At 33.5% G+C, this 7,590-nt stretch overlaps 1 pseudogene; it reads left to right on the forward strand.

Annotated features, from left to right (window-relative positions):
• The first annotated feature begins 326 nt into the window (after nt 1-326).
• On the forward strand, nt 327-6,564 carry LOC119571585 (annotated as a pseudogene).
• The last annotated feature ends 1,026 nt before the right edge of the window (nt 6,565-7,590 follow it).

Raw genomic sequence — 7,590 nt, forward strand, 5'->3', positions numbered from 1 at the left:
AAACCCCCCAAACCCTTGCCCCCTTTGCATTTTCTTCCCTGTTTTTTTTTGAAAAATGAAAATATGTTAAAGCAAGTTACAAAAGTAATTTCCTTAGTATGTATCTTAGCTTGTAGATTTCCCTCATTTTAAATATTCCTTCAAATGAAGGCTAAAAATAAAACCGTGTACATAGTTGAATAAATTAAATTTACTAGATAGTTATTAGATATTAAATGTACAAGAAACGGGCATACAAAACAAAACATTCCCGCCGTTCCCACTCGGCGCTTGCACGAACGCCTTCAACCTTGAACATGTAAACATATATAATACGTATCAGGGTGATGAGTAGCAATTTGTTGATGCCAAGCTCCAGCGTCGATGAGATAAAAGGAACTCAGTGCCCTCAAAAATTTGTTTTTTGGGAAGACAGGAAGTCCAAATTGTCTGAATTAAACCCAAGTCAACAGATGCTTTCCTCGTGCCCCGGAGCGGTGATCACATCGCTGTTTAGAAGTTTATATATATATACTTTTTTTTAATTATTTTAATCTTTTGAGTGATTTTTTTTGAGTGGTTCATAGCAGAGAGACTCTGTGTATGGGTTAGGTATGGGCAAGGTTGTTGTTAATTTAATCTTTGCTCGGGGACTGATTCGTAATTTTAAATTTTAGGAAAGGATCAATTTTTGGCATTATGAGTGGATTATGATGATAATGAGTATGAGAACTTGTAATTACAGTGCGTTGGAGAAGCTGGTATTTGAATGCCATGTCCCAAGGCAAGTCTATAAAAACAAGTTAGAAAATTATGACATAGTATTTGTTATCGAGAGCAAGCACACTTCAGAGATGAATTTCAAAAACTTTAAAAAAATTTATGTTATATTTTGATTATAACAAAATTAGAAATTATAACATCTAGAAATTTATGACTGGCATTGTTATTGAGAGCAATGCACCCTCCAGAGACAAATTTCCCAAAACCATAATATCATGCGAACCCAAAAATCCAAACCCAACATTTCCTACCTTTTAATATTCTCTAGACAGGTAGGCAAGTTCCCTACTTAAAGAAAATGCAACGTTAAGAACTAGCTGTTTTTTAGGTGTGGCCCTAGTTTCTAGAAGTGTATGCAGGGGGATATTTGTCATTGAGGCCACAGCAGCTGTACCTCTGTGTTTGACTCTATTTTTTATGCTCTATAAGTTTGCAGTGTTCATTTTATTTATCTCTGTGTGTGCCTCAGTAACTTTAAACCCTTTTAACATTCGTATAATTTTTAGATTTTCCCCCTTTAATTATACACAAACGCAGCAGAATTTTGCTCTTGCACACCAGAGATCACATTGATAAGGCAGTCATGCTGAGAGTGAAGAAGCATTTGTTGATATATGTAATATGAAGACAGAAGTATTTTTCACGATACTGAATGTATGGCAGAATAACATAATAGCACAGAATGTACTGATTTAAAGGACAGGAAAAACAAAGATATGACAACAAGAAAATAGTGTTATTGGTGTCAGTTACATTGGGAAAAACAGTAATATTAGTATTTCTAAATCAATTATTATACATTTACAAAACATAAACTGTAATTTTGCTAAAATATTTACATTTCTACAAAATAATCAAGAGTGGGCCCTCTAGAGTGGATGACCAAAATTTAAGTTTTTGCCATTTATACCACTTAAGCAGCTTATCTGAGGACAAATATAGACCTTGGAAACTGGCAATAAAGCAAAAATGCTTATGCAGAAACAGAGATAAAGACAGTGAAAGGGAAGTAGGAGTCTAGATGCTGCACAAGTGTATTTGGTCAGCCAGGCCTACAAGCCATGTATTTGGAAACCCAAACCATGGACCAGAATGGTTCAGGTCTGTCAGGATCAGATAAAGATTTACATTTATATCACTATACTTTTTGCATAAAGTGATCACATATATGTATAAGACAATAAAATCTCAATAAATTATGACATTAGCAAAATCGAGCAAACATTAGAGACATGCAACTAAATGCTAAATGTGCTATCTCCTTTTGCTATAATAAACATGATTAGCCATTCTATAGTCAAACATTCAGAAAATTAATTGGTTTTTAAAAAATTAGGCATTACAGGGAGCTTGTTGGACACAACTTCCCTTTTCTGCTGAAGACCGCACTGATGGTGGGAGGCTAGGGGAAGTTTTTGCACAGTTTTGGGCACAGAGTTCTGCTGAAAGTCTTTCATTTTCTTATTTGCCATGCTCTTTTATTAGTTGTGTGGCAGGGAATAATAATATTTTTTTCCACTTGTAATATTTGGTTAATGCTTTGAACCCTTTTCAGTGACTCCATTCGATGTAGTCAAAGTGCGCATCCAAGCACAACAAAGAGAAAGGCTTGATGTTCCGCTTCCTGTATGCAATGGTCTCATGGATCACATCTGCAATGTGCAAGAACCATTGTACACATCCAGAGAGTGCACCTTGGTACAAAGACCTGTTCCAGTACATTTGAAGGAACTGTAGTAAGTTTCTAAGTTTTGTAGACATTGAAAAGTTCTCTATTGCTAAGGAAATATCTACATAGGTTTATCCCCTATTTATTTTATGGTTGCACAACATTGATTATATCATAAATCATCATCATTATTCCACTGTAGAGTAAGCCTCTCCTAAACTCATTAGGTTTTGCACTATCTGTCTCCAGTTCTGCCCCCAAAATTTTTGTTATATATCTTTCTTTGGCCCGACTCTGTTAGCTGTTCCCATCTTTGTGTAGCTGCTGTCATGTCCCTACATAATTTTATATATAATATATATATTAATATATATATATATATAGATTTTTTATATATATTATATATTTATATTTATATATTTATATTATATTTTTATATAGTTATATATTTAATAGTATAATTATATGATATATATATAATAAAATTTTAATATATATATAAATATATATATATATAAATATATGAATATATATATAAATATATATATATAAAATATTATATATATGAATTATATAAAAATAATATTATTTTATATATATTTTAATATAATATAGATATATATATATAATATAATATATATATATATATATTTTATATATATTATAAAATAAATGTAGGTATATTTATATATGTATATATACGGTGTGTGTGTGTGGGTGTGTGTGGTGTGTGTGTGTGTGTGTGTGGTGTGTGTGTGTGTGGGGTGTGTGTGTGTGGTGTGTGTGTGTGTGTGGTGTGTGTGTGTGTTGTGTGTGTGGTGTGTGTGTGGGGGTCTTTATGTATATATGTGGAATTCAGTCTAAACAAATTGCAAGTAAAAACAATGAAGGGAAATGCAGGAAAATACACACATATGCTGAAAGCATTTCACTTGATGTTTCATCATTTTTTGCCATTCCAATGTCCTTTGATATGTTGTATCCAGATGGTAATAGATTTTTTCCCTGCACTAACTCCTATCATCTTTCTAGGTAGTCCATAATTTAGGCAATAATGATAGCAATAAGTAATATTTATATTGTATCTTCAAAAAAGGAAATGGAAATATTCAGATTCTGTAATACAAACTGCATTTCATTTTACGATGGCAGGAAAGGGTCCTAGGCATAGAAATTGTGTTTTTTTGGAGTGGTGCTTTTTCAGCCTTGGCTCATGAATGGTACTTTCCACACTCCTTCCCGAAAGGAATAATGCAAGATCCCTTGCCTGCTGAGTCTAATCCCCCTTCAAGAGTTTTGTCCCATTTTGGCAAGTCATTCCGGCCATTAATGCTTCATGAATTTTTACATGATGGCCAAATTTTTTCATGCCAGATCCAAGGGTTGAAAAATGAATTGTGTTTTATTTATTGGGTTTATGATTATTATAATTTTAATAACTATAAAATAAAATCATTTCAGGAGCATTGTCAAGATATCTAGACAGGAAGGCATTCAGTCCCTTTTGGGCGGGCCTCCCACCAACACTAGTCGTAGCTGTACCAAACACCGTATATACTTCACCTCCCATGAGCAGCTGCGTGCAAACCATCAATTTGCACCCGAAGAAGCAGGGGGTCCCCCCTCATGGGGGAGGAGGGTGGCAGGAGGTCTTGCAAGAGTTTGGGCTGGACAGTAGTCTCTCCTTTTGAACTCGTCAGAACAAAGAGCAAGCTAAGAGTATGTCATATAGAGGTATGTAACAGTAATACAGGTAAATGAAAATCTGTTAAGAAAAATAAACTGTTGTGGTTGATGTGATGATACAATATTTTTGTAGATTAAAATGTAAAATTCGTTGTAGATATTTCATTTAAAATGGGAAATTTATGTGTTCAGGTTATAAAATTTTTTTTTGTCTTTCCACAGAAGTGGGGGAAAATCCTCAAACACAGCTAGCAAAGGAAGGAGTTTTTAGCTGTGGCGGGGCGGGTTCCAACAATTCTACGAGAGTTCCATTTCAAGTAGGCTAAGCAGGGTAATTGCTTGAAAATCCCTCTTCACTCACAGCACTCATTTCTTTTTTTTTCTGTATTCTCTCACTCTTTCCATTATTTTTCTTCTTTTCCTGATTCTTCCTGATTTCTTCACCCTTGTCTCTAGTTTTTCACTCATTCTTCACTTTTTTTATTTTTATCTCTCTACCTTTACTATTTTTCTCTCTGCTTTGCCCAACTTCTCTCTCTCCAAATTCTATGTTGTCCAAAAAAGTATGGTAAAAATTTTGTTTCCATAATGAAAGTCATATTTATAACTTCTTGTTAATGTATAAAATAGTTCTATCGCTTTCTTTATTACAGTATTATACTGGTATACGTATGAGAAGCAGAAAAAGTTTAAAGAAGCAAGAATACCCACATTCACCTTTACTTGTTTGTGGAGCTTTATCTGGTGGAGTAAGTGAATGTTTGTATCAAAAAGAGATAGCAAAATAGATGTGAAAAAATTTTAATTGTGGAATAGAAAGGTTAATGTGATTTAACTTTGGTACTTATGACTTATAACATTGTTTGCTTTATTAACAAAATAAATTTAAGAAAAAATGTTATGTACACTTGGATACTGCAGGATAAAGTGATTCTTGTGTGTGATTATTTTCATAACAGGAGGATTGTAGTACATTTTATGATTTTTTGTATTATATTATGTATTTCTCTCTCTTTTCAGATTGCTGGCACTCTCACCCTTCCCTTAGATGTTATTAAAACCCCTCGGCAAGATTGAACCCGGTGAGAAGGCAATATTTGAAAGGGCAGCTTAAAAATAAGCAGGGCATGGTTTTGGGTTACTTATGTCTTTATGTTTCCTTCACATGAGCTCAGAGTATGTATTTAAAATATCATAAGAGCGTATTAGCTATCATAAAAAAATTCATTTAATCACAAGATGCTTTAGAGAATGTGAATTGTTACTTCATGTATCTTGAACCTTTTTTTTTTCATGTTCAGATCACTTTTAAATTAGGCCACTGGTTTGGTGTCGGGTAATCACAATGCCTGGATCATTTCTTGTAAAATTTTTTTGCACATAGGAGGCTCTGCAAGTGCTCAGCCACCCAAGGAAACTAATGTTATTTCTTAATTTTTGGGGAAAAGCATGTTTTTTTTTTTTTTTTTTTTTTTTTTAAGGGGTATTAAGTTATTGTTTATTTTGGTTGCTGATGTTATGATTAATTTTGATTATAATCTAATTTAAAATACCAAATAGCAAGAGAAACTAAAACAATCTCTCAAGGATCAAAGAAAAAGGGTAAAAAAGGTTTAGATAAGTGGACTAGTAAGTCAGTCCTGGTGTGGAGCATCTTTGTGTAAAGAAAATCAACAAAAAAAAAGGACCCCGGGATATGAAAGTTTCTTGCCATCCCAGCAACAGTGAGTTTAAAACTGCAATTTGGCAAACCTTAACTCTTTTCATAAGTAATTCCCCTGAAAAGACAAAAAAGTAAAAGAAAACCCAAAAAGAAGATATGTAAGAGAAGGTATTTCAGGATTTTTTTCTAAAGCTATTAACCCCTTTCTCTGGAAAATCCTCCTCTTTCTTCTCCCTTTTTTTTCTTTCTTTTTTATGTTCTGCACATAGATGGCTCTGCAAGTGCTATGTGACCTTACGTGAGGTCACTTCTCCTTTAGTTTGGGAGGAGAAGCTAGAGAAAAGGATAAACATGGAGACAGGACCCGTACCTTTAAATTTCCTCATTGGTGATTAGTACAAGTGTAGCCATCTATGTGTAAAAACAATTAATAAAGTAAACCACGTGGGGATGGCATGTATGTACATGCCATGCATGGCAGCATAGGTAATATCAATATTATTATGTTGACATTAAAGGCTAAATTAAGAATGGTAACATATATTTATGAAAATTTATTTATATAACATTCTTCCATACACAGATCCCGCAAAGGTACAAAAGGTGGATCCACAAGAACCATGCTACAGAACATCTATAGACAACAGGGCATCAAAGGACTTTTTGCCGGACTTGTGCCACGTCTTGCAAAGGATGCCTGCATGTGCTATCAGAATCTACATATGAATATGCTAAAAGATTTGAGGAAACGAAATCAGTGGTAGTGATACTTGACTTTGTTTAGTCTGTTATTTTGTTTATTCAAGTAAGTTGCCAGAGAGGTTGTATAGTTGTTATTATTATAACAAAATTTAGAATGGAGGTGTTATGTAAATCAGATTGTACTTCATGTATTTTATAAATAATAAAAGAATGAATATACTGATATAAGTGTGAAAATATACTCACAAATAAAGAGATTATAGATATGTAGTGTTAATTTACTGCCTTATTAAAAAAATTCATATGTCCCAATTAAGATCTATCACAACAGAATGGAGTGGGATGTTGTAATTATCACTTTAAAGATTATTCATAAAATTTTTAGGGATAAAAGTGGGTTTTTGTAGGTTGGGTGAACATTTAAAACAGTTGCAAGCACTTAAAAGTATTTTAGTCTCAGGATGCCAATATTAAAACCAAGTTTTTGACATTCTTTCTCTCAGTAATGAAACCCTATTCACTGTATTTAAGTTTATTACTTTAAAAGTAAAAAGTTAGCTTTCCAAAATTACCAAATTCTTCACCTAGATTTGGTTAACTTTTTTTTATAGACTTAGTTTGGGGGAAGAATAGTTTCGGACCACCTCCCATGTGAAAAAAGAGTCATTTTTACATAAATGCACAAAGTGCCATTGAGTACATTAATATTAATTTAATGGTATAAATAAAGCAATTGTACTTTGACCATCAATACAATATTATAGGCCAATAATCATAAGATACATGTTGGGAAAAAGGCAATGCTTGGGTAATTATAGACTCAACATGGGGGTTCCTTTCCTTTCCACATAGTCTCTTATATAAGTCACAAAAGTGCTGCATATCTCGGGCAGGGCATGGCACTTTTCTTTTGGGAAACACTGCCTTGAGGGAGTCAGCAACTTTCAACCATACATTCTCTTTTCAGGCTCTTGCTGGGTTTTTGATGATGTGTCTGTTCTCTTTGCGAAAGAAGAGTCTGATCAGCAGTCCAATTATCCTCCATCTCATTTTCTTTCTCTGCCTGTTGGCCATGCGATCCAAACTAACCCCTTTTTACTTCTAGTTT

Source organism: Penaeus monodon, unplaced genomic scaffold (assembly GCF_015228065.2).
Source record: "Penaeus monodon isolate SGIC_2016 unplaced genomic scaffold, NSTDA_Pmon_1 PmonScaffold_7018, whole genome shotgun sequence".
Classification (NCBI taxonomy): Eukaryota; Metazoa; Arthropoda; class Malacostraca; order Decapoda; family Penaeidae; genus Penaeus; species Penaeus monodon.